This window comes from Microtus ochrogaster, unplaced genomic scaffold, assembly GCF_000317375.1.
Source record: "Microtus ochrogaster isolate Prairie Vole_2 unplaced genomic scaffold, MicOch1.0 UNK56, whole genome shotgun sequence".
Classification (NCBI taxonomy): Eukaryota; Metazoa; Chordata; class Mammalia; order Rodentia; family Cricetidae; genus Microtus; species Microtus ochrogaster.
The window spans coordinates 1993162-1998956 of record NW_004949154.1 but is presented as its reverse complement, the minus strand read 5'-3'; the positions used below and the strand labels follow the sequence as shown (position 1 = coordinate 1998956).

The window sequence follows — 5795 nt, the reverse complement described above, 5'->3', positions numbered from 1 at the left end:
TTGTTTGATTAGAGTTACCTCAAGATATTTTACGTCGTTTGTGGCTATTGTGAAGGGTGATGTTTCTCTGATTTCTTTTTCAGCCCATTTATCATTTAGGAGGGCTACTGATATTTTTGAGTTAATCTTGTATTCTGCCACATTATTGAAGTTGTAGAATTTTGGGGGTCACTTATACGTTCAGTCATGCCATCGACAAATAGCAAAAGTTTGATTTCTTCCTTTTTCAATTAGTAACCTCTTGATCTCCTTTTGTTGTCTTATTTCTCTAGCTAGGACTTCAAGCACTATATTGAAAAGGTATAGAGAGAATGGACAGCTTTGTCTTTTTCCTGATTTTAGTGGAATTGCTTTGAGTTTCTTTCCATTTAGTTTGATTTTGTTCTTGGCTTACTGTATATTTCCTTTATTATGTTTAGGAATGTTCCTTGCATCCCTGATCTCTCCAAGACTTTTATCATGAAGGGATGTTGGATTTTGTCAAAGGTTTATTTAGCATCTAATGAGATGGTCATGTGATTTTTTTCTTTCAGTTTATTTATATGGTAGATGACATTGATAGATTTTCATATGTTGACCCATCCCTGCACCTCTGGATGAAGCCTACTCGATCATGATGGATGATTTTTATGATGTGTTCTTGGGCTCAGTTTGCCAGTATTTTATTGAGTATTTCTGCATCAATGTTCATGAGGGAGATTGGTCTGTAATTCTCTTTCTTATTGTGTCTTTGTGTGGTTTGGGCTTTAGGGTAACTTTAGCCTCATAAAAAGAGTTTGGCAGTGTTCCTTCTGCTTCTATAATGTGGGACAACTGTGAGTATTCTGGTAGAATTCTGCACTGAAACCATCATACCCTGGACTTTTTTTGGTTGGGAGCCTTTTTATTTCCTTATGGGTTATATGTCTATTTAATTTATTTATCTGATCTTAATTTAATTTTGCTATCTTTTAAAATTTCCAATTTTGTGGAATACAGGTTTTTGAAGTATGACCTGATGGTTTTCTTGATTTCATCAGTGTCTGTTGCTATTTTTTATTTGTAATTATGTTATATTTTATTTTTTAAGAAAGTAAACAAACTACCTCTTTTCATTTTGCATACCAATCCTAGTTCCCACTCCTTCCCCTCCTCCCATTCCCTGCACCCCCTCCCCCATCTGCTCCCAAAAGAGGGTAAAGGCATATTGCTCCGAGAAAGAACCAAGGCCCTCCCCACTATATCTAGGCTGGGCAAGGTATCCATCCAAAGAGAATAGGTTCCAAGAAAAGCCAGTACAAGCAGAAGGGATAAGGCTTGGTGCCACTTCTAGTAGCCCCACAATGTGCCCCAGCCATACAACTGTCACCCACATTCAAAGGGACTAGTTTGGACCTATGCTGTTTCCTTCCCTGTCCAACTGGAGTTGGTGAGCTCCCATTAGCTCAAGTAAGCTGTTTCAGGGTATCCACATCATGGTTTTGACCTCTATGCTCATATTCTCACTCTTCCTACTCTTTAACTGAACTTGGGGAGCTCAGCCCAGTGCTTCACTGCGGTTCTCTGCCCCTGTCTCTATCAGTTGCTGGATGATGGTACTATAGAGACATTTAAGATAGTCATAAATCTGACTATAGGGCAAGGTCAGTTTGGGTACCCTTTCCACTACTGCTTAGGGTCTTAGCTGGGGTCATCCTCATGGATTCCTGGGAATTTCTCTAGTGCCATGTTTCTTGCTAGCCCCACAATGGCTCCCTCAATCAAAATATCTCTTTTCTTGCTCTCATCTCTGCACTTTCCCCATCTAGACTATCCTGTTCCCTCAAGTTCTCTTCCCCCCTCTCATTCTCCCCTCTTCCTCCCCTTCTGCCCTCGCTTCTATCCCCACCTCCATGCTCCCAATTTTGTCAGGAGAAACTCTGTGTTTCCTCTTCCCAGGGGTATTTATATATTTCAGCATTCACCTTGTTCCTTAGCTTCTCTATGGTAATAGACTATAGGCTTGTTATCCTTTGCTTTACAGCTAGTATCCACTTACGACTGAGTACATACCATGCTCATTTTTCTGGATCTAGGTTACATTACTCAGGATGATTTTTTTTCTAGTTCCATCCATTTGCATGCAGAGTTCAAGATGCCATGTTTTTTTACTGCTGAGTAGTACTCCATTGTGTAAATGTGCCACATTATCTTTATCCATTCTTCAGTTGAGGGGCATCTAGGTTGTTTCCAGGTTCTTTCTAATACAAATAATGTTGCTACGAACATGGTTGAACAAATGTCCTTGTGGTAAAATTGGGCATCCTTTGAGTATATGCCCAAGCGTGGTATTGCTGGGTTCTGAGGCAGGTTGATTCCCAATTTTCTGAGATACGGCCATACTGATTTCTAAAGTGGTTGTATAGGTTTGCATTCCCACCAGCAATGGAGGAGTGTTCCCCTTACTTCACATCCTCTCCAGCATAAACTATCATTGGTGTTTTTGATCTTAGCCATTTAAACTGGTGTAAGATGGTATCTCAGAGTCATTTTGATTTTAATTTCCCTGATGGCTAAGGATGTTGAACATTTTCTTATGTGTCTTTCAGCCATTTGAGATTCTTTTGTTAATAATTCTCTGTTTAGTTCTGTACTCTATTTTCAAATTGGATTATTTGGAATTTTGATGTCTAATTTCTTGGTTTCTTTATATATTTTGGAGATCAGTACTCTTTCTGATGATGGGGTTGGTGAAGCTCTTTTCCCATTCAGCAAGCTGCCCTTTTGTCTTATTGACTGTGTCTTTTGCTTTACAGAAGCTTCTCAGTTTCAAGAGGTCCCATTTATTTATTGTTTCTTTCAGTGTCTGTGCTACTGGTGTTATATTTAGGAATTGGTCTTCTGTGCCCATGCATTGAAGGTTACTTCCGACTTTCTCTTCTATCACTTCTAGTGTGGTCAGATTTATATTGAAGTCTTTAATCCATTTGATTTTGAGTTTTGTGCATGGTGATAGATATGAATCTATTTGCATTCTTCTACATCTTGACAACCAATAATTCCATTGTTCATAGGTGTTTGGATTAATATCCAGGTTTTCATTTTGATTCAGTTGGTCAACCTGTTTGTGTTTATACCAATACCAAGCTGTTTTCATTGCTGTAACTCTATAATAGAGTTTGATGTTAGGGATGACGATACCTCTAGAAGGTTCTTTATTGTATAGGATTATTTTGGTTATCCTAGGGTTTTGTTTTTCCATGTGAAGTTGAATATTGTTCTTTCAAGTTCTGTGAAGAATTGTCTTGGGATTTAATGAGGATTGCATTGTATCTATAGATTGCGTTTGGTAGGATTTTTATTTTTATTATGTTGAGTCTACCCATCCAAGAGCATGGGAGATATTTCATTTTCTGGTATATTCTTTGTTATTTTTCTTCAAAGACTTAAAGTTCTTGTCAAAAAGGTCTTTTACTTTTGTTAGTGTTACCCTAAGATATTTTGTTATTTGTGGCTTTTGTGAAGGGTGATGTTTCTCTGATTTTTTTCTCAGCTTCTTTATCATTAGTATATAGGAAGGATACTTATTTTATTTTTAGTTGATTTTGTATTCTACCACATTACTGAAGGTATTTATCAGCTGTAGGAGTTCCATGGTAGAGGTTTTGGGGTCACTTATATATACTATCATGTCATCTGCAAATAACGAAAGTTTGACATTTTCCTTTCCAATTTGTATCCCCTTGACCTCCTTTTGCTGTTTTATTATTCTAGTCAGAACTTCAAGAACTATGTTGAATAGATCAGTATCTGTTGTTATGTCACCCTTTTCATTTCTGATTTTGTTTATTTGGATATTCTGTCTCTCTGCCTTTTGGTTAATTTGGATAAAGGTTTGTCAATCTTGTTGATTTTCTTGAAGGACCAACTCGGTCTCATTGTTTCTTTGTTTCTATTTTCTTCATCAGCCCTCAGTTTGATTATTTCCTGCCATCTACTCCTCCTGGGTGAGTTTGATTCTTCTTGTACTGGAACTTTCAGTCGTTCTGTTAGTTCGCTAGGGTGGGGTTTTCCCATCTTTACGTAGGCATTTAGTGCTATGAACTTTCTTCGCAGCACTGCTTTCATTGTGTCCCATAACTTTGGGTATGTTGTGCAGTCATTTATACTGAATTTTAGAACGTATTTAACTTCTTTCTTTTCTACTTTTCATGTCATCTGTATACACACACACACACACACACACACACACACTTATCAACTAAAAGATAAGAAATGCTGGACAGCAGGTTCACTGATACACTCATTTTGGGGAATGTGATCTAGTCCAATCACCATTCAACAAAACTACAAATGGATTTGCTATGTGACCCAGCTATACTACTTTTGGATACTTACATGGAAGAATTTAGCAAAAATACATTGTAGGCATATAGAAGTCTCCAAGGTAGCTAAGTTACAGATCTGACCTATCTATCTATCAACAAAGGAATGCATTAAGTAAATGTGGCTTATATCACAAAGAACTTTTTAATACATAAAGGAGAGACAGATTTCCTCATTTGCAGGAAAATAGATGAAACTGGAGATAAGCATAATAAGGAAATTAAGGCCATTTCAGAAAGGCAAATATTATGTTTTCTCTCATTTATGGGTCCTAGATGTTATATAGGCACATAAAGTCAGCAAAAAGTCTTTATAGTTCTGAATAAAATATAAACTACTTATTACGATGTATTTAATTTTTAAAATAGCAAAGCAATAGATCACAGCGTCACATTTGTACACATATTTTGTTTTGTTGAAACTCCTCCCTCATTCCTTGTACCATTTTCCTCTCCTTGTCTCTTTCCTCCTCCCAGAAGCCTTCATCCCATTCCCATGCACTCTGTTATCCTCCTTTTTAGCCTCTATACTGTTCTAAAGGCCTCTTTTTCCCATCTCCACAGAAGCTGCCCTGGTGTTTGTGGGCTTCTTGCTGCTGTATATAGGAAGCCTCATTGGAAACCTCACCATTGGGCTCACTGTCTGGCAGGATCACTCCCTCCATATCCCAATGTACTTCTTTCTTTTTGTGCTAGCCACGTGAGAGCTTGATTATTCCATCAACATTGCTCCATTGACTCTGGCTAGTATCCTCTCCATGGGGAAGGTGCTTATCTCTCTGTCCAGCTGTGGGGCCCAGATCCTTCTAGGAGGATCTGATTGTGTCTTTACCTGCTCGCCATCATGGCCTATGACAGGTATGTGGCCATCTGTCATCCACTGCACTATAGCCTCATTATGACTTGGCAGCTGTGTGGGCAGATGACTTGAGGTTCTCTGGGGCTGGGATTCCTGTTGTCACTGCCTTTGACCATTCTGATCGGCCACCTTCCATTCTGTGGTCACAGTGAAATCTACCACGTCTTCTGTGACATGCCTGCAGTCATATGCCTGGCCTGTACAGACACCGGCATACACCAGACAACTCTCTTTGCCCTCAGCATGGCTGCAGTGGCCATTCCCTTTTTCCCTTTGCATTGTGGCTACCATCCTGAGGATGAAGTCAGCAGAGAGGAAGGATGTGCCGGGCTCCTCACATCTCCTAGTGGGTTGTCTTGCAGCCTGGGTGTTGCTCCCTCATTTACTTTTCACCTGAGATCCAGCTATACCCCCAGAGGAAGGCCAGGCAGTATCTCTTGTCTATACTTTTTTTCCTGCCCATTGCTGAATTCCTTAATCTACAGCATAAGGTGACTGAAGCTGTGAAAAGGTTTTTGGCAAGAATATTCTGGCTCAGGAAGCCAAAAACATTACTTCATAGGAAAATTATTCGTCAATCAAGGAGGGACTGA

General features: G+C 39.1%; 1 pseudogene; it reads left to right on the top strand.

Moving 5' to 3' along the window:
- The first annotated feature begins 3149 nt into the window (after window positions 1-3149).
- LOC101998383 lies at window positions 3150-5795 on the top strand (annotated as a pseudogene).